Source organism: Mytilus californianus, unplaced genomic scaffold (assembly GCF_021869535.1).
Source record: "Mytilus californianus isolate M0D057914Y unplaced genomic scaffold, xbMytCali1.0.p SCAF_3, whole genome shotgun sequence".
Lineage (NCBI taxonomy): Eukaryota > Metazoa > Mollusca > Bivalvia > Mytilida > Mytilidae > Mytilus > Mytilus californianus.
The window spans coordinates 58,235,157-58,258,862 of record NW_026262679.1 but is presented as its reverse complement, the minus strand read 5'-3'; the positions used below and the strand labels follow the sequence as shown (position 1 = coordinate 58,258,862).

General features: G+C 31.3%; 1 long non-coding RNA gene across 13 annotated transcripts in view; it reads right to left on the bottom strand.

Moving 5' to 3' along the window:
* LOC127733053 (uncharacterized) overlaps positions 1-23,706 on the bottom strand; it is a 112,977-nt gene that overhangs the window by 20,543 nt on the left and 68,728 nt on the right. For all 13 annotated transcript variants that reach the window (XR_007996672.1, XR_007996673.1, XR_007996674.1 and 10 more), the window contains one exon: positions 1,392-1,457. This is a non-coding gene — a long non-coding RNA (uncharacterized LOC127733053). The remainder of the gene's footprint in view (positions 1-1,391; positions 1,458-23,706) is intronic.

The window sequence follows — 23,706 nt, the reverse complement described above, 5'->3', positions numbered from 1 at the left end:
CTCACAAATATTAACATAGTTTTAAGTACAATTGTAATGACCAAATACTTACATGCGACTCCTCCTCATGTGCTATCTACCATGAAGTTTCCATCTTCTCTGTCTAGGAGTGCAACATCTTTAACAAAAACTATAAATTAATATCAGCTGTAAATAGAGACTATTTGCTGTTACAATTAATTCAGAATTTAATCTTTTGCATGTTGGACAAGAATATTTATAATTACTATACATTCTCATAAGAATATACTTCATTAGAGTATAAATTTAAAGAAAATAAATTTGTAATAAAGTTTCAAATTGGTTGATAATGAAATAGAGCCAGACATAAAATTAAATACTTTTTACTATAAAACAAGTTTTCATCATATTATATAACCGGCTCTGCTGGGTGATCTGCTTTTACGAGATCAGCGCCCATTAAATTCATCAATGTTGCATCAAAATCTAAAGTTTGCTCTCTGGGGAGGTCTGCTTTTACAAGACCCATTTTGACATAAAGCATCTTTTGATCCAACTGCTGGGCGATCTGCTTTAACAATAGTCAAATTAATAATGACGTCTTGAAATTCTACTTTAATTTTTGCTGTCGTAAGAAGGTGTCATAGGAAAAAATAATTGTATCTGAGGGGTCCCATTCCTCTGCTTAAATCGTTAACCAAACGTTGACATAATTGAATCGTTGTTAATTAATAAATTGTGATATTCTTCCATTGACTATCCATCCTATTTGCAGGGATCACCGCATTAAAAATGTATGCGTTGACAGCATTCTTATCCAGATTTTAAAACGCTATGACAACATTGCAGTTGCCTAAAATGGTAACTAAAACATTTCCAAATATTTTTTGGGCTGCCGGCCAATTTTAAGGGCCACTTAACTATATAGTAAAATTATTCCTGCAGTATACCATAATCGTCCCTTAAACAGGCATAAAAGACGAAAGTGTAGACCAATTTGTAATAAAGTTGCCTGCTATTCCAGGAAAAACTGATTTTTATCACCTCACACATATAAACATAGCTTTAAGAACATTTGTAATGACCAAATACCTACATGCAACATCATCCTCTTGAACTTCAATGGAACCATTTTCATGGTATAGGACGGTCACATATTTAGGCTGTATCTAACAAAAACAAAAACTTTAAATTAGTTTCAGCTTTAAATAGAGACTTTTTGCTGTTGCAATTAATTCAAAAATTAATGTGATGCATGTGTCATGTCAAATCTTAAATTAGGGACAATTAATTTACAATAACTATACATTCTTATTAAAATATACCTCATTAGAGTCTAAATTTGAATAAAAGAAATTTTAGACCAATTTTTTATTGTCTCACAAATATTAACATAGTTTTAAGTACAATTGTAATGACCAAATACTTACATGCGACTCCTCCTCATGTGCTATCTACCATGAAGTTTCCATCTTCTCTGTCTAGGAGTGCAACATCTTTAACAAAAACTATAAATTAATATCAGCTGTAAATAGAGACTATTTGCTGTTACAATTAATTCAGAATTTAATCTTTTGCATGTTGGACAAGAATATTTATAATTACTATACATTCTCATAAGAATATACTTCATTAGAGTATAAATTTGAAGAAAATAAATTTGTAATAAAGTTTCAAATTGGTTGATAATGAAATAGAGCCAGACATAAAATTAAATACTTTTTACTATAAAACAAGTTTTCATCATATTATATAACCGGCTCTGCTGGGTGATCTGCTTTTACGAAATCAGCGCCCATTAAATTCATCAATGTTGCATCAAAATCTAAAGTTTGCTCTCTGGGGAGGTCTGCTTTTACAAGACCCATTTTGACATAAAGCATCTTTTGATCCAACTGCTGGGCGATCTGCTTTAACAATAGTCAAATTAATAATGACGTCTTGAAATTCTACTTTAATTTTTGCTGTCGTAAGAAGGTGTCATAGGAAAAAATAATTGTATCTCAGGGTCCGACACTTACGGTTGTCCGATTGCCCGGGGCAAGCTAATGCCGTATTCGGACAAGTAAAAACATCATCTTGGTTGTCCGATCGGGCAAGTGAAAAAAAAAGTGTTATATGGTTAAAATTTCACAAAATCAATAGTGTCTGTTGTTTTGTCCATAGATTACTCAGTGATAACACCGCACGGTCGAGTAAAGTGGTCTTAACCCCCCTTCAATGCGTATATTTCGTCAATTGTTCGCACTGAATTCCCCATTTTACCAAAAATAGATCACGTTTAAAAATATTGGCCAATCAGGCGGCCGCGGCGTTGCTTCGTCATTATCGTTATCCATCGGGACACCACTCGGGCGTTTCCGACGCACGTGTTATTCCCACCGACCAATGGAAAGCGGAGGTCTATTTTCGTTGTTCTAACTTTATAATTTGACATCGGATGTGTATTTCCCTAAGATGGAAAAACGTAAAAGCTTGAAAGAGAAAATGAAATTAAACTTTAACAAATTTGTCAGTTTATCAAGAAGGGTTTTTTGAAATGGCATTTCTTAGATAAATTATTATGAAATAAGTATCTCTATGTAAATGATCCAATAGTATATTTTCATACTCCATAATCAATTTACACCCCATATACATGATAACTATATTTTATCTGCATGTACTACATTACAACCACAAAAATAGCATGTAAAAGTTTGGGCATGTAGATTTCACTTTCGGACAAGTAAAAGTAATAGGGCACTTGCCCAACTGGACAAGTTGGTATAAAAGTTAATGTCGAACCCTGTATCTGAGGGGTCCCATTCCGCTGCTTAAATCGTTAACCAAACGTTGACATAATTGAATCGTTGTTAATTAATAAATTGTGATATTCTTCCATTGACTATCCATCCTATTTGCAGGATCACCGCATTAAAAATGTATGCGTTGACAGCATTCTTATCCAGATTTTAAAACGCTATGACAACATTGCAGTTGCCTAAAATGGTAACTAAAACATTTCCAAATATTTTTTGGGCTGCCGGCCAATTTTAAGGGCCACTTAACTATATAGTAAAATTATTCCTGCAGTATACCATAATCGTCCCTTAAACAGGCATAAAAGACGAAAGTGTAGACCAATTTGTAATAAAGTTGCCTGCTATTCCAGGAAAAACTGATTTTTATTACCTCACACATATAAACATAGCTTTAAGAACATTTGTAATGACCAAATACCTACATGCAACATCATCCTCTTGAACTTCAATGGAACCATTTTCATGGTATAGGACGGTCACATATTTAGGCTGTATCTAACAAAAACAAAAACTTTAAATTAGTTTCAGCTTTAAATAGAGACTTTTTGCTGTTGCAATTAATTCAAAAATTAATGTGATGCATGTGTCATGTCAAATCTTAAATTAGGGACAATTAATTTACAATAACTATACATTCTTATTAAAATATACCTCATTAGAGTCTAAATTTGAATAAAAGAAATTTTAGACCAATTTTTTATTGTCTCACAAATATTAACATAGTTTTAAGTACAATTGTAATGACCAAATACTTACATGCGACTCCTCCTCATGTGCTATCTACCATGAAGTTTCCATCTTCTCTGTCTAGGAGTGCAACATCTTTAACAAAAACTATAAATTAATATCAGCTGTAAATAGAGACTATTTGCTGTTACAATTAATTCAGAATTTAATCTTTTGCATGTTGGACAAGAATATTTATAATTACTATACATTCTCATAAGAATATACTTCATTAGAGTATAAATTTGAAGAAAATAAATTTGTAATAAAGTTTCAAATTGGTTGATAATGAAATAGAGCCAGACATAAAATTAAATACTTTTTACTATAAAACAAGTTTTCATCATATTATATAACCGGCTCTGCTGGGTGATCTGCTTTTACGAAATCAGCGCCCATTAAATTCATCAATGTTGCATCAAAATCTAAAGTTTGCTCTCTGGGGAGGTCTGCTTTTACAAGACCCATTTTGACATAAAGCATCTTTTGATCCAACTGCTGGGCGATCTGCTTTAACAATAGTCAAATTAATAATGACGTCTTGAAATTCTACTTTAATTTTTGCTGTCGTAAGAAGGTGTCATAGGAAAAAATAATTGTATCTCAGGGTCCGACACTTACGGTTGTCCGATTGCCCGGGGCAAGCTAATGCCGTATTCGGACAAGTAAAAACATCATCTTGGTTGTCCGATCGGGCAAGTGAAAAAAAAAGTGTTATATGGTTAAAATTTCACAAAATCAATAGTGTCTGTTGTTTTGTCCATAGATTACTCAGTGATAACACCGCACGGTCGAGTAAAGTGGTCTTAACCCCCCTTCAATGCGTATATTTCGTCAATTGTTCGCACTGAATTCCCCATTTTACCAAAAATAGATCACGTTTAAAAATATTGGCCAATCAGGCGGCCGCGGCGTTGCTTCGTCATTATCGTTATCCATCGGGACACCACTCGGGCGTTTCCGACGCACGTGTTATTCCCACCGACCAATGGAAAGCGGAGGTCTATTTTCGTTGTTCTAACTTTATAATTTGACATCGGATGTGTATTTCCCTAAGATGGAAAAACGTAAAAGCTTGAAAGAGAAAATGAAATTAAACTTTAACAAATTTGTCAGTTTATCAAGAAGGGTTTTTTGAAATGGCATTTCTTAGATAAATTATTATGAAATAAGTATCTCTATGTAAATGATCCAATAGTATATTTTCATACTCCATAATCAATTTACACCCCATATACATGATAACTATATTTTATCTGCATGTACTACATTACAACCACAAAAATAGCATGTAAAAGTTTGGGCATGTAGATTTCACTTTCGGACAAGTAAAAGTAATAGGGCACTTGCCCAACTGGACAAGTTGGTATAAAAGTTAATGTCGAACCCTGTATCTGAGGGGTCCCATTCCGCTGCTTAAATCGTTAACCAAACGTTGACATAATTGAATCGTTGTTAATTAATAAATTGTGATATTCTTCCATTGACTATCCATCCTATTTGCAGGATCACCGCATTAAAAATGTATGCGTTGACAGCATTCTTATCCAGATTTTAAAACGCTATGACAACATTGCAGTTGCCTAAAATGGTAACTAAAACATTTCCAAATATTTTTTGGGCTGCCGGCCAATTTTAAGGGCCACTTAACTATATAGTAAAATTATTCCTGCAGTATACCATAATCGTCCCTTAAACAGGCATAAAAGACGAAAGTGTAGACCAATTTGTAATAAAGTTGCCTGCTATTCCAGGAAAAACTGATTTTTATTACCTCACACATATAAACATAGCTTTAAGAACATTTGTAATGACCAAATACCTACATGCAACATCATCCTCTTGAACTTCAATGGAACCATTTTCATGGTATAGGACGGTCACATATTTAGGCTGTATCTAACAAAAACAAAAACTTTAAATTAGTTTCAGCTTTAAATAGAGACTTTTTGCTGTTGCAATTAATTCAAAAATTAATGTGATGCATGTGTCATGTCAAATCTTAAATTAGGGACAATTAATTTACAATAACTATACATTCTTATTAAAATATACCTCATTAGAGTCTAAATTTGAATAAAAGAAATTTTAGACCAATTTTTTATTGTCTCACAAATATTAACATAGTTTTAAGTACAATTGTAATGACCAAATACTTACATGCGACTCCTCCTCATGTGCTATCTACCATGAAGTTTCCATCTTCTCTGTCTAGGAGTGCAACATCTTTAACAAAAACTATAAATTAATATCAGCTGTAAATAGAGACTATTTGCTGTTACAATTAATTCAGAATTTAATCTTTTGCATGTTGGACAAGAATATTTATAATTACTATACATTCTCATAAGAATATACTTCATTAGAGTATAAATTTGAAGAAAATAAATTTGTAATAAAGTTTCAAATTGGTTGATAATGAAATAGAGCCAGACATAAAATTAAATACTTTTTACTATAAAACAAGTTTTCATCATATTATATAACCGGCTCTGCTGGGTGATCTGCTTTTACGAGATCAGCGCCCATTAAATTCATCAATGTTGCATCAAAATCTAAAGTTTGCTCTCTGGGGAGGTCTGCTTTTACAAGACCCATTTTGACATAAAGCATCTTTTGATCCAACTGCTGGGCGATCTGCTTTAACAATAGTCAAATTAATAATGACGTCTTGAAATTCTACTTTAATTTTTGCTGTCGTAAGAAGGTGTCATAGGAAAAAATAATTGTATCTGAGGGGTCCCATTCCGCTGCTTAAATCGTTAACCAAACGTTGACATAATTGAATCGTTGTTAATTAATAAATTGTGATATTCTTCCATTGACTATCCATCCTATTTGCAGGATCACCGCATTAAAAATGTATGCGTTGACAGCATTCTTATCCAGATTTTAAAACGCTATGACAACATTGCAGTTGCCTAAAATGGTAACTAAAACATTTCCAAATATTTTTTGGGCTGCCGGCCAATTTTAAGGGCCACTTAACTATATAGTAAAATTATTCCTGCAGTATACCATAATAGTCCCTTAAACAGGCATAAAAAATAAAATTGTAAACCAATTTGTAATAAAGTTGCCTGCTATTCCTGGAAAAACTGATTTTTATTACCTCACACATATAAACATAGCTTTAAGAACATTTGTAATGACCAAATACCTACATGCAACATCATCCTCTTGAACTTCAATGGAACCATTTTCATGGTATAGGACGGTCACATATTTAGGCTGTATCTAACAAAAACAAAAACTTTAAATTAGTTTCAGCTTTAAATAGAGACTTTTTGCTGTTGCAATTAATTCAAAAATTAATGTGATGCATGTGTCATGTCAAATCTTAAATTAGGAACAATTAATTTACAATAACTATACATTCTTATTAAAATATACCTCATTAGAGTCTAAATTTGAATAAAAGAAATTTTAGACCAATTTTTTATTGTCTCACAAATATTAACATAGTTTTAAGTACAATTGTAATGACCAAATACTTACATGCGACTCCTCCTCATGTGCTATCTACCATGAAGTTTCCATCTTCTCTGTCTAGGAGTGCAACATCTTTAACAAAAACTATAAATTAATATCAGCTGTAAATAGAGACTATTTGCTGTTACAATTAATTCAGAATTTAATCTTTTGCATGTTGGACAAGAATATTTATAATTACTATACATTCTCATAAGAATATACTTCATTAGAGTATAAATTTGAAGAAAATAAATTTGTAATAAAGTTTCAAATTGGTTGATAATGAAATAGAGCCAGACATAAAATTAAATACTTTTTACTATAAAAGAAGTTTTCATCATATTATATAACCGGCTCTGCTGGGTGATCTGCTTTTACGAGATCAGCGCCCATTAAATTCATCAATGTTGCATCAAAATCTAAAGTTTGCTCTCTGGGGAGGTCTGCTTTTACAAGACCCATTTTGACATAAAGCATCTTTTGATCCAACTGCTGGGCGATCTGCTTTAACAATAGTCAAATTAATAATGACGTCTTGAAATTCTACTTTAATTTTTGCTGTCGTAAGAAGGTGTCATAGGAAAAAATAATTGTATCTGAGGGGTCCCATTCCGCTGCTTAAATCGTTAACCAAACGTTGACATAATTGAATCGTTGTTAATTAATAAATTGTGATATTCTTCCATTGACTATCCATCCTATTTGCAGGATCACCGCATTAAAAAGTATGCGTTGACAGCATTCTTATCCAGATTTTAAAACGCTATGACAACATTGAAGTTGCCTAAAATGGTAACTAAAACATTTCCAAATATTTTTTGGGCTGCCGGCCAATTTTAAGGGCCACTTAACTATATAGTAAAATTATTCCTGCAGTATACCATAATCGTCCCTTAAACAGGCATAAAAAACGAAATTGTAAACCAATTTGTAATAAAGTTGCCTGCTATTCCAGGAAAAACTGATTTTTATTACCTCACACATATAAACATAGCTTTAAGAACATTTGTAATGACCAAATACCTACATGCAACATCATCCTCTTGAACTTCAATGGAACCATTTTCATGGTATAGGACGGTCACATATTTAGGCTGTATCTAACAAAAACAAAAACTTTAAATTAGTTTCAGCTTTAAATAGAGACTTTTTGCTGTTGCAATTAATTCAAAAATTAATGTGATGCATGTGTCATGTCAAATCTTAAATTAGGGACAATTAATTTACAATAACTATACATTCTTATTAAAATATACCTCATTAGAGTCTAAATTTGAATAAAAGAAATTTTAGACCAATTTTTTATTGTCTCACAAATATTAACATAGTTTTAAGTACAATTGTAATGACCAAATACTTACATGCAACTCATCCTCATGTGCTATCTACCATGAAGTTTCCATCTTCTCTGTCTAGGAGTGCAACATCTTTAACAAAAACTATAAATTAATATCAGCTGTAAATAGAGACTATTTGCTGTTACAATTAATTCAGAATTTAATCTTTTGCATGTTGGACAAGAATATTTATAATTACTATACATTCTCATAAGAATATACTTCATTAGAGTATAAATTTGAAGAAAATAAATTTGTAATAAAGTTTCAAATTGGTTGATAATGAAATAGAGCCAGACATAAAATTAAATACTTTTTACTATAAAACAAGTTTTCATCATATTATATAACCGGCTCTGCTGGGTGATCTGCTTTTACGAGATCAGCGCCCATTAAATTCATCAATGTTGCATCAAAATCTAAAGTTTGCTCTCTGGGGAGGTCTGCTTTTACAAGACCCATTTTGACATAAAGCATCTTTTGATCCAACTGCTGGGCGATCTGCTTTAACAATAGTCAAATTAATAATGACGTCTTGAAATTCTACTTTAATTTTTGCTGTCGTAAGAAGGTGTCATAGGAAAAAATAATTGTATCTGAGGGGTCCCATTCCGCTGCTTAAATCGTTAACCAAACGTTGACATAATTGAATCGTTGTTAATTAATAAATTGTGATATTCTTCCATTGACTATCCATCCTATTTGCAGGATCACCGCATTAAAAAGTATGCGTTGACAGCATTCTTATCCAGATTTTAAAACGCTATGACAACATTGAAGTTGCCTAAAATGGTAACTAAAACATTTCCAAATATTTTTTGGGCTGCCGGCCAATTTTAAGGGTCACTTAACTATATAGTAAAATTATTCCTGCAGTATACCATAATCGTCCCTTAAACAGGCATAAAAAACGAAATTGTAAACCAATTTGTAATAAAGTTGCCTGCTATTCCAGGAAAAACTGATTTTTATTACCTCACACATATAAACATAGCTTTAAGAACATTTGTAATGACCAAATACCTACATGCAACATCATCCTCTTGAACTTCAATGGAACCATTTTCATGGTATAGGACGGTCACATATTTAGGCTGTATCTAACAAAAACAAAAACTTTAAATTAGTTTCAGCTTTAAATAGAGACTTTTTGCTGTTGCAATTAATTCAAAAATTAATGTGATGCATGTGTCATGTCAAATCTTAAATTAGGGACAATTAATTTACAATAACTATACATTCTTATTAAAATATACCTCATTAGAGTCTAAATTTGAATAAAAGAAATTTTAGACCAATTTGTTATTGTCTCACAAATATTAACATAGTTTAAAGTACAATTGTAATGACCAAATACTTACATGCGACTCCTCCTCATGTGCTATCTACCATGAAGTTTCCATCTTCTCTGTCTAGGAGTGCAACATCTTTAACAAAAACTATAAATTAATATCAGCTGTAAATAGAGACTATTTGCTGTTACAATTAATTCAGAATTTAATCTTTTGCATGTTGGACAAGAATATTTATAATTACTATACATTCTCATAAGAATATACTTCATTAGAGTATAAATTTGAAGAAAATAAATTTGTAATAAAGTTTCAAATTGGTTGATAATGAAATAGAGCCAGACATAAAATTAAATACTTTTTACTATAAAACAAGTTTTCATCATATTATATAACCGGCTCTGCTGGGTGATCTGCTTTTACGAGATCAGCGCCCATTAAATTCATCAATGTTGCATCAAAATCTAAAGTTTGCTCTCTGGGGAGGTCTGCTTTTACGAGACCCATTTTGACATAAAGCATCTTTTGATCCAACTGCTGGGCGATCTGCTTTAACAATAGTCAAATTAATAATGACGTCTTGAAATTCTACTTTAATTTTTGCTGTCGTAAGAAGGTGTCATAGGAAAAAATAATTGTATCTGAGGGGTCCCATTCCGCTGCTTAAATCGTTAACCAAACGTTGACATAATTGAATCGTTGTTAATTAATAAATTGTGATATTCTTCCATTGACTATCCATCCTATTTGCAGGATCACCGCATTAAAAATGTATGCGTTGACAGCATTCTTATCCAGATTTTAAAACGCTATGACAACATTGCAGTTGCCTAAAATGGTAACTAAAACATTTCCAAATATTTTTTGGGCTGCCGGCCAATTTTAAGGGCCACTTAACTATATAGTAAAATTATTTCTGCAGTATACCATAATCGTCCCTTAAACAGGCATAAAAGACGAAATTGTAGACCAATTTGTAATAAAGTTGCCTGCTATTCCAGGAAAAACTGATTTTTATTACCTCACACATATAAACATAGCTTTAAGAACATTTGTAATGACCAAATACCTACATGCAACATCATCCTCTTGAACTTCAATGGAACCATTTTCATGGTATAGGACGGTCACATATTTAGGCTGTATCTAACAAAAACAAAAACTTTAAATTAGTTTCAGCTTTAAATAGAGACTTTTTGCTGTTGCAATTAATTCAAAAATTAATGTGATGCATGTGTCATGTCAAATCTTAAATTAGGGACAATTAATTTACAATAACTATACATTCTTATTAAAATATACCTCATTAGAGTCTAAATTTGAATAAAAGAAATTTTAGACCAATTTTTTATTGTCTCACAAATATTAACATAGTTTTAAGTACAATTGTAATGACCAAATACTTACATGCGACTCCTCCTCATGTGCTATCTACCATGAAGTTTCCATCTTCTCTGTCTAGGAGTGCAACATCTTTAACAAAAACTATAAATTAATATCAGCTGTAAATAGAGACTATTTGCTGTTACAATTAATTCAGAATTTAATCTTTTGCATGTTGGACAAGAATATTTATAATTACTATACATTCTCATAAGAATATACTTCATTATAGTATAAATTTGAAGAAGATAAATTTGTAATAAAGTTTCAAATTGGTTGATAATGAAATAGAGCCAGACATAAAATTAAATACTTTTTACTATAAAACAAGTTTTCATCATATTATATAACCGGCTCTGCTGGGTGATTTGCTTTTACGAGATCAGCGCCCATTAAATTCATCAATGTTGCATCAAATCTAAAGTTTGCTCTCTGGGGAGGTCTGCTTTTACGAGACCCATTTTGACATAAAGCATCTTTTGATCCAACTGCTGGGCGATCTGCTTTAACAATAGTCAAATTAATAATGACGTCTTGAAATTCTACTTTAATTTTTGCTGTCGTAAGAAGGTGTCATAGGAAAAAATAATTGTATCTGAGGGGTCCCATTCCGCTGCTTAAATCGTTAACCAAACGTTGACATAATTGAATCGTTGTTAATTAATAAATTGTGATATTCTTCCATTGACTATCCATCCTATTTGCAGGATCACCGCATTAAAAAGTATGCGTTGACAGCATTCTTATCCAGATTTTAAAACGCTATGACAACATTGAAGTTGCCTAAAATGGTAACTAAAACATTTCCAAATATTTTTTGGGCTGCCGGCCAATTTTAAGGGCCACTTAACTATATAGTAAAATTATTCCTGCAGTATACCATAATCGTCCCTTAAACAGGCATAAAAAACGAAATTGTAAACCAATTTGTAATAAAGTTGCCTGCTATTCCAGGAAAAACTGATTTTTATTACCTCACACATATAAACATAGCTTTAAGAACATTTGTAATGACCAAATACCTACATGCAACATCATCCTCTTGAACTTCAATGGAACCATTTTCATGGTATAGGACGGTCACATATTTAGGCTGTATCTAACAAAAACAAAAACTTTAAATTAGTTTCAGCTTTAAATAGAGACTTTTTGCTGTTGCAATTAATTCAAAAATTAATGTGATGCATGTGTCATGTCAAATCTTAAATTAGGGACAATTAATTTACAATAACTATACATTCTTATTAAAATATACCTCATTAGAGTCTAAATTTGAATAAAAGAAATTTTAGACCAATTTTTTATTGTCTCACAAATATTAACATAGTTCTAAGTACAATTGTAATGACCAAATACTTACATGCAACTCATCCTCATGTGCTATCTACCATGAAGTTTCCATCTTCTCTGTCTAGGAGTGCAACATCTTTAACAAAAACTATAAATTAATATCAGCTGTAAATAGAGACTATTTGCTGTTACAATTAATTCAGAATTTAATCTTTTGCATGTTGGACAAGAATATTTATAATTACTATACATTCTCATAAGAATATACTTCATTAGAGTATAAATTTGAAGAAAATAAATTTGTAATAAAGTTTCAAATTGGTTGATAATGAAATAGAGCCAGACATAAAATTAAATACTTTTTACTATAAAACAAGTTTTCATCATATTATATAACCGGCTCTGCTGGGTGATCTGCTTTTACGAGATCAGCGCCCATTAAATTCATCAATGTTGCATCAAAATCTAAAGTTTGCTCTCTGGGGAGGTCTGCTTTTACAAGACCCATTTTGACATAAAGCATCTTTTGATCCAACTGCTGGGCGATCTGCTTTAACAATAGTCAAATTAATAATGACGTCTTGAAATTCTACTTTAAATTTTGCTGTCGTAAGAAGGTGTCATAGGAAAAAATAATTGTATCTGAGGGGTCCCATTCCGCTGCTTAAATCGTTAACCAAACGTTGACATAATTGAATCGTTGTTAATTAATAAATTGTGATATTCTTCCATTGACTATCCATCCTATTTGCAGGATCACCGCATTAAAAATGTATGCGTTGACAGCATTCTTATCCAGATTTTAAAACGCTATGACAACATTGCAGTTGCCTAAAATGGTAACTAAAACATTTCCAAATATTTTTTGGGCTGCCGGCCAATTTTAAGGGCCACTTAACTATATAGTAAAATTATTTCTGCAGTATACCATAATCGTCCCTTAAACAGGCATAAAAGACGAAATTGTAGACCAATTTGTAATAAAGTTGCCTGCTATTCCAGGAAAAACTGATTTTTATTACCTCACACATATAAACATAGCTTTAAGAACATTTGTAATGACCAAATACCTACATGCAACATCATCCTCTTGAACTTCAATGGAACCATTTTCATGGTATAGGACGGTCACATATTTAGGCTGTATCTAACAAAAACAAAAACTTTAAATTAGTTTCAGCTTTAAATAGAGACTTTTTGCTGTTGCAATTAATTCAAAAATTAATGTGATGCATGTGTCATGTCAAATCTTAAATTAGGGACAATTAATTTACAATAACTATACATTCTTATTAAAATATACCTCATTAGAGTCTAAATTTGAATAAAAGAAATTTTAGACCAATTTTTTATTGTCTCACAAATATTAACATAGTTTTAAGTACAATTGTAATGACCAAATACTTACATGCGACTCCTCCTCATGTGCTATCTACCATGAAGTTTCCATCTTCTCTGTCTAGGAGTGCAACATCTTTAACAAAAACTATAAATTAATATCAGCTGTAAATAGAGACTATTTGCTGTTACAATTAATTCAGAATTTAATCTTTTGCATGTTGGACAAGAATATTTATAATTACTATACATTCTCATAAGAATATACTTCATTATAGTATAAATTTGAAGAAGATAAATTTGTAATAAAGTTTCAAATTGGTTGATAATGAAATAGAGCCAGACATAAAATTAAATACTTTTTACTATAAAACAAGTTTTCATCATATTATATAACCGGCTCTGCTGGGTGATTTGCTTTTACGAGATCAGCGCCCATTAAATTCATCAATGTTGCATCAAATCTAAAGTTTGCTCTCTGGGGAGGTCTGCTTTTACAAGACCCATTTTGACATAAAGCATCTTTTGATCCAACTGCTGGGCGATCTGCTTTAACAATAGTCAAATTAATAATGACGTCTTGAAATTCTACTTTAATTTTTGCTGTCGTAAGAAGGTGTCATAGGAAAAAATAATTGTATCTGAGGGGTCCCATTCCGCTGCTTAAATCGTTAACCAAACGTTGACATAATTGAATCGTTGTTAATTAATAAATTGTGATATTCTTCCATTGACTATCCATCCTATTTGCAGGATCACCGCATTAAAAATGTATGCGTTGACAGCATTCTTATCCAGATTTTAAAACGCTATGACAACATTGCAGTTGCCTAAAATGGTAACTAAAACATTTCCAAATATTTTTTGGGCTGCCGGCCAATTTTAAGGGCCACTTAACTATATAGTAAAATTATTTCTGCAGTATACCATAATCGTCCCTTAAACAGGCATAAAAGACGAAATTGTAGACCAATTTGTAATAAAGTTGCCTGCTATTCCAGGAAAAACTGATTTTTATTACCTCACACATATAAACATAGCTTTAAGAACATTTGTAATGACCAAATACCTACATGCAACATCATCCTCTTGAACTTCAATGGAACCATTTTCATGGTATAGGACGGTCACATATTTAGGCTGTATCTAACAAAAACAAAAACTTTAAATTAGTTTCAGCTTTAAATAGAGACTTTTTGCTGTTGCAATTAATTCAAAAATTAATGTGATGCATGTGTCATGTCAAATCTTAAATTAGGGACAATTAATTTACAATAACTATACATTCTTATTAAAATATACCTCATTAGAGTCTAAATTTGAATAAAAGAAATTTTAGACCAATTTTTTATTGTCTCACAAATATTAACATAGTTTTAAGTACAATTGTAATGACCAAATACTTACATGCAACTCATCCTCATGTGCTATCTACCATGAAGTTTCCATCTTCTCTGTCTAGGAGTGCAACATCTTTAACAAAAACTATAAATTAATATCAGCTGTAAATAGAGACTATTTGCTGTTACAATTAATTCAGAATTTAATCTTTTGCATGTTGGACAAGAATATTTATAATTACTATACATTCTCATAAGAATATACTTCATTATAGTATAAATTTGAAGAAGATAAATTTGTAATAAAGTTTCAAATTGGTTGATAATGAAATAGAGCCAGACATAAAATTAAATACTTTTTACTATAAAACAAGTTTTCATCATATTATATAACCGGCTCTGCTGGGTGATTTGCTTTTACGAGATCAGCGCCCATTAAATTCATCAATGTTGCATCAAATCTAAAGTTTGCTCTCTGGGGAGGTCTGCTTTTACGAGACCCATTTTGACATAAAGCATCTTTTGATCCAACTGCTGGGCGATCTGCTTTAACAATAGTCAAATTAATAATGACGTCTTGAAATTCTACTTTAATTTTTGCTGTCGTAAGAAGGTGTCATAGGAAAAAATAATTGTATCTGAGGGGTCCCATTCCGCTGCTTAAATCGTTAACCAAACGTTGACATAATTGAATCGTTGTTAATTAATAAATTGTGATATTCTTCCATTGACTATCCATCCTATTTGCAGGATCACCGCATTAAAAAGTATGCGTTGACAGCATTCTTATCCAGATTTTAAAACGCTATGACAACATTGAAGTTGCCTAAAATGGTAACTAAAACATTTCCAAATATTTTTTGGGCTGCCGGCCAATTTTAAGGGCCACTTAACTATATAGTAAAATTATTCCTGCAGTATACCATAATCGTCCCTTAAACAGGCATAAAAAACGAAATTGTAAACCAATTTGTAATAAAGTTGCCTGCTATTCCAGGAAAAACTGATTTTTATTACCTCACACATATAAACATAGCTTTAAGAACATTTGTAATGACCAAATACCTACATGCAACATCATCCTCTTGAACTTCAATGGAACCATTTTCATGGTATAGGACGGTCACATATTTAGGCTGTATCTAACAAAAACAAAAACTTTAAATTAGTTTCAGCTTTAAATAGAGACTTTTTGCTGTTGCAATTAATTCAAAAATTAATGTGATGCATGTGTCATGTCAAATCTTAAATTAGGGACAATTAATTTACAATAACTATACATTCTTATTAAAATATACCTCATTAGAGTCTAAATTTGAATAAAAGAAATTTTAGACCAATTTTTTATTGTCTCACAAATATTAACATAGTTTTAAGTACAATTGTAATGACCAAATACTTACATGCAACTCATCCTCATGTGCTATCTACCATGAAGTTTCCATCTTCTCTGTCTAGGAGTGCAACATCTTTAACAAAAACTATAAATTAATATCAGCTGTAAATAGAGACTATTTGCTGTTACAATTAATTCAGAATTTAATCTTTTGCATGTTGGACAAGAATATTTATAATTACTATACATTCTCATAAGAATATACTTCATTATAGTATAAATTTGAAGAAGATAAATTTGTAATAAAGTTTCAAATTGGTTGATAATGAAATAGAGCCAGACATAAAATTAAATACTTTTTACTATAAAACAAGTTTTCATCATATTATATAACCGGCTCTGCTGGGTGATTTGCTTTTACGAGATCAGCGCCCATTAAATTCATCAATGTTGCATCAAATCTAAAGTTTGCTCTCTGGGGAGGTCTGCTTTTACGAGACCCATTTTGACATAAAGCATCTTTTGATCCAACTGCTGGGCGATCTGCTTTAACAATAGTCAAATTAATAATGACGTCTTGAAATTCTACTTTAATTTTTGCTGTCGTAAGAAGGTGTCATAGGAAAAAATAATTGTATCTGAGGGGTCCCATTCCGCTGCTTAAATCGTTAACCAAACGTTGACATAATTGAATCGTTGTTAATTAATAAATTGTGATATTCTTCCATTGACTATCCATCCTATTTGCAGGATCACCGCATTAAAAAGTATGCGTTGACAGCATTCTTATCCAGATTTTAAAACGCTATGACAACATTGAAGTTGCCTAAAATGGTAACTAAAACATTTCCAAATATTTTTTGGGCTGCCGGCCAATTTTAAGGGCCACTTAACTATATAGTAAAATTATTCCTGCAGTATACCATAATCGTCCCTTAAACAGGCATAAAAAACGAAATTGTAAACCAATTTGTAATAAAGTTGCCTGCTATTCCAGGAAAAACTGATTTTTATTACCTCACACATATAAACATAGCTTTAAGAACATTTGTAATGACCAAATACCTACATGCAACATCATCCTCTTGAACTTCAATGGAACCATTTTCATGGTATAGGACGGTCACATATTTAGGCTGTATCTAACAAAAACAAAAACTTTAAATTAGTTTCAGCTTTAAATAGAGACTTTTTGCTGTTGCAATTAATTCAAAAATTAATGTGATGCATGTGTCATGTCAAATCTTAAATTAGGGACAATTAATTTACAATAACTATACATTCTTATTAAAATATACCTCATTAGAGTCTAAATTTGAATAAAAGAAATTTTAGACCAATTTTTTATTGTCTCACAAATATTAACATAGTTTTAAGTACAATTGTAATGACCAAATACTTACATGCAACTCATCCTCATGTGCTATCTACCATGAAGTTTCCATCTTCTCTGTCTAGGAGTGCAACATCTTTAACAAAAACTATAAATTAATATCAGCTGTAAATAGAGACTATTTGCTGTTACAATTAATTCAGAATTTAATCTTTTGCATGTTGGACAAGAATATTTATAATTACTATACATTCTCATAAGAATATACTTCATTAGAGTATAAATTTGAAGAAAATAAATTTGTAATAAAGTTTCAAATTGGTTGATAATGAAATAGAGCCAGACATAAAATTAAATACTTTTTACTATAAAACAAGTTTTCATCATATTATATAACCGGCTCTGCTGGGTGATCTGCTTTTACGAGATCAGCGCCCATTAAATTCATCAATGTTGCATCAAAATCTAAAGTTTGCTCTCTGGGGAGGTCTGCTTTTACAAGACCCATTTTGACATAAAGCATCTTTTGATCCAACTGCTGGGCGATCTGCTTTAACAATAGTCAAATTAATAATGACGTCTTGAAATTCTACTTTAATTTTTGCTGTCGTAAGAAGGTGTCATAGGAAAAAATAATTGTATCTGAGGGGTCCCATTCCGCTGCTTAAATCGTTAACCAAACGTTGACATAATTGAATCGTTGTTAATTAATAAATTGTGATATTCTTCCATTGACTATCCATCCTATTTGCAGGATCACCGCATTAAAAATGTATGCGTTGACAGCATTCTTATCCAGATTTTAAAACGCTATGACAACATTGCAGTTGCCTAAAATGGTAACTAAAACATTTCCAAATATTTTTTGGGCTGCCGGCCAATTTTAAGGGCCACTTAACTATATAGTAAAATTATTTCTGCAGTATACCATAATCGTCCCTTAAACAGGCATAAAAGACGAAATTGTAGACCAATTTGTAATAAAGTTGCCTGCTATTCCAGGAAAAACTGATTTTTATTACCTCACACATATAAACATAGCTTTAAGAACATTTGTAATGACCAAATACCTACATGCAACATCATCCTCTTGAACTTCAATGGAACCATTTTCATGGTATAGGACGGTCACATATTTAGGCTGTATCTAACAAAAACAAAAACTTTAAATTAGTTTCAGCTTTAAATAGAGACTTTTTGCTGTTGCAATTAATTCAAAAATTAATGTGATGCATGTGTCATGTCAAATCTTAAATTAGGGACAATTAATTTACAATAACTATACATTCTTATTAAAATATACCTCATTAGAGTCTAAATTTGAATAAAAGAAATTTTAGACCAATTTTTTATTGTCTCACAAATATTAACATAGTTTTAAGTACAATTGTAATGACCAAATACTTACATGCGACTCCTCCTCATGTGCTATCTACCATGAAGTTTCCATCTTCTCTGTCTAGGAGTGCAACATCTTTAACAAAAACTATAAATTAATATCAGCTGTAAATAGAGACTATTTGCTGTTACAATTAATTCAGAATTTAATCTTTTGCATGTTGGACAAGAATATTTATAATTACTATACATTCTCATAAGAATATACTTCATTATAGTATAAATTTGAAGAAGATAAATTTGTAATAAAGTTTCAAATTGGTTGATAATGAAATAGAGCCAGACATAAAATTAAATACTTTTTACTATAAAACAAGTTTTCATCATATTATATAACCGGCTCTGCTGGGTGATTTGCTTTTACGAGATCAGCGCCCATTAAATTCATCAATGTTGCATCAAATCTAAAGTTTGCTCTCTGGGGAGGTCTGCTTTTACGAGACCCATTTTGACATAAAGCATCTTTTGATCCAACTGCTGGGCGATCTGCTTTAACAATAGTCAAATTAATAATGACGTCTTGAAATTCTACTTTAATTTTTGCTGTCGTAAGAAGGTGTCATAGGAAAAAATAATTGTATCTGAGGGGTCCCATTCCGCTGCTTAAATCGTTAACCAAACGTTGACATAATTGAATCGTTGTTAATTAATAAATTGTGATATTCTTCCATTGACTATCCATCCTATTTGCAGGATCACCGCATTAAAAAGTATGCGTTGACAGCATTCTTATCCAGATTTTAAAACGCTATGACAACATTGAAGTTGCCTAAAATGGTAACTAAAACATTTCCAAATATTTTTTGGGCTGCCGGCCAATTTTAAGGGCCACTTAACTATATAGTAAAATTATTCCTGCAGTATACCATAATCGTCCCTTAAACAGGCATAAAAGACGAAATTGTAGACCAATTTGTAATAAAGTTGCCTGCTATTCCAGGAAAAACTGATTTTTATTACCTCACACATATAAACATAGCTTTAAGAACATTTGTAATGACCAAATACCTACATGCAACATCATCCTCTTGAACTTCAATGGAACCATTTTCATGGTATAGGACGGTCACATATTTAGGCTGTATCTAACAAAAACAAAAACTTTAAATTAGTTTCAGCTTTAAATAGAGACTTTTTGCTGTTGCAATTAATTCAAAAATTAATGTGATGCATGTGTCATGTCAAATCTTAAATTAGGGACAATTAATTTACAATAACTATACATTCTTATTAAAATATACCTCATTAGAGTCTAAATTTGAATAAAAGAAATTTTAGACCAATTTTTTATTGTCTCACAAATATTAACATAGTTTTAAGTACAATTGTAATGACCAAATACTTACATGCGACTCCTCCTCATGTGCTATCTACCATGAAGTTTCCATCTTCTCTGTCTAGGAGTGCAACATCTTTAACAAAAACTATAAATTAATATCAGCTGTAAATAGAGACTATTTGCTGTTACAATTAATTCAGAATTTAATCTTTTGCATGTTGGACAAGAATATTTATAATTACTATACATTCTCATAAGAATATACTTCATTATAGTATAAATTTGAAGAAGATAAATTTGTAATAAAGTTTCAAATTGGTTGATAATGAAATAGAGCCAGACATAAAATTAAATACTTTTTACTATAAAACAAGTTTTCATCATATTATATAACCGGCTCTGCTGGGTGATTTGCTTTTACGAGATCAGCGCCCATTAAATTCATCAATGTTGCATCAAATCTAAAGTTTGCTCTCTGGGGAGGTCTGCTTTTACGAGACCCATTTTGACATAAAGCATCTTTTGATCCAACTGCTGGGCGATCTGCTTTAACAATAGTCAAATTAATAATGACGTCTTGAAATTCTACTTTAATTTTTGCTGTCGTAAGAAGGTGTCATAGGAAAAAATAATTGTATCTGAGGGGTCCCATTCCGCTGCTTAAATCGTTAACCAAACGTTGACATAATTGAATCGTTGTTAATTAATAAATTGTGATATTCTTCCATTGACTATCCATCCTATTTGCAGGATCACCGCATTAAAAAGTATGCGTTGACAGCATTCTTATCCAGATTTTAAAACGCTATGACAACATTGAAGTTGCCTAAAATGGTAACTAAAACATTTCCAAATATTTTTTGGGCTGCCGGCCAATTTTAAGGGCCACTTAACTATATAGTAAAATTATTCCTGCAGTATACCATAATCGTCCCTTAAACAGGCATAAAAAACGAAATTGTAAACCAATTTGTAATAAAGTTGCCTGCTATTCCAGGAAAAACTGATTTTTATTACCTCACACATATAAACATAGCTTTAAGAACATTTGTAATGACCAAATACCTACATGCAACATCATCCTCTTGAACTTCAATGGAACCATTTTCATGGTATAGGACGGTCACATATTTAGGCTGTATCTAACAAAAACAAAAACTTTAAATTAGTTTCAGCTTTAAATAGAGACTTTTTGCTGTTGCAATTAATTCAAAAATTAATGTGATGCATGTGTCATGTCAAATCTTAAATTAGGGACAATTAATTTACAATAACTATACATTCTTATTAAAATATACCTCATTAGAGTCTAAATTTGAATAAAAGAAATTTTAGACCAATTTTTTATTGTCTCACAAATATTAACATAGTTTTAAGTACAATTGTAATGACCAAATACTTACATGCAACTCATCCTCATGTGCTATCTACCATGAAGTTTCCATCTTCTCTGTCTAGGAGTGCAACATCTTTAACAAAAACTATAAATTAATATCAGCTGTAAATAGAGACTATTTGCTGTTACAATTAATTCAGAATTTAATCTTTTGCATGTTGGACAAGAATATTTATAATTACTATACATTCTCATAAGAATATACTTCATTAGAGTATAAATTTGAAGAAAATAAATTTGTAATAAAGTTTCAAATTGGTTGATAATGAAATAGAGCCAGACATAAAATTAAATACTTTTTACTATAAAACAAGTTTTCATCATATTATATAACCGGCTCTGCTGGGTGATCTGCTTTTACGAGATCAGCGCCCATTAAATTCATCAATGTTGCATCAAAATCTAAAGTTTGCTCTCTGGGGAGGTCTGCTTTTACAAGACCCATTTTGACATAAAGCATCTTTTGATCCAACTGCTGGGCGATCTGCTTTAACAATAGTCAAATTAATAATGACGTCTTGAAATTCTACTTTAATTTTTGCTGTCGTAAGAAGGTGTCATAGGAAAAAATAATTGTATCTGAGGGGTCCCATTCCGCTGCTTAAATCGTTAACCAAACGTTGACATAATTGAATCGTTGTTAATTAATAAATTGTGATATTCTTCCATTGACTATCCATCCTATTTGCAGGATCACCGCATTAAAAAGTATGTGTTGACAGCATTCTTATCCAGATTTTAAAACGCTATGACAACATTGAAGTTGCCTAAAATGGTAACTAAAACATTTCCAAATATTTTTTGGGCTGCCGGCCAATTTTAAGGGCCACTTAACTATATAGTAAAATTATTCCTGCAGTATACCATAATCGTCCCTTAAACAGGCATAACAAACGAAATTGTAAACCAATTTGTAATAAAGTTGCCTGCTATTCCAGGAAAAACTGATTTTTATTACCTCACACATATAAACATAGCTTTAAGAACATTTGTAATGACCAAATACCTACATGCAACATCATCCTCTTGAACTTCAATGGAACCATTTTCATGGTATAGGACGGTCACATATTTAGGCTGTATCTAACAAAAACAAAAACTTTAAATTAGTTTCAGCTTTAAATAGAGACTTTTTGCTGTTGCAATTAATTCAAAAATTAATGTGATGCATGTGTCATGTCAAATCTTAAATTAGGGACAATTAATTTACAATAACTATACATTCTTATTAAAATATACCTCATTAGAGTCTAAATTTGAATAAAAGAAATTTTAGACCAATTTTTTATTGTCTCACAAATATTAACATAGTTTTAAGTACAATTGTAATGACCAAATACTTACATGCGACTCCTCCTCATGTGCTATCTACCATGAAGTTTCCATCTTCTCTGTCTAGGAGTGCAACATCTTTAACAAAAACTATAAATTAATATCAGCTGTAAATAGAGACTATTTGCTGTTACAATTAATTCAGAATTTAATCTTTTGCATGTTGGACAAGAATATTTATAATTACTATACATTCTCATAAGAATATACTTCATTAGAGTATAAATTTGAAGAAAATAAATTTGTAATAAAGTTTCAAATTGGTTGATAATGAAATAGAGCCAGACATAAAATTAAATACTTTTTACTATAAAACAAGTTTTCATCATATTATATAACCGGCTCTACTGGGTGATCTGCTTTTACGAGATCAGCGCCCATTAAATTCATCAATGTTGCATCAAAATCTAAAGTTTGCTCTCTGGGGAGGTCTGCTTTTACGAGACCCATTTTGACATAAAGCATCTTTTGATCCAACTGCTGGGCGATCTGCTTTAACAATAGTCAAATTAATAATGACGTCTTGAAATTCTACTTTAATTTTTGCTGTCGTAAGAAGGTGTCATAGGAAAAAATAATTGTATCTGAGGGGTCCCATTCCGCTGCTTAAATCGTTAACCAAACGTTGACATAATTGAATCGTTGTTAATTAATAAATTGTGATATTCTTCCATTGACTATCCATCC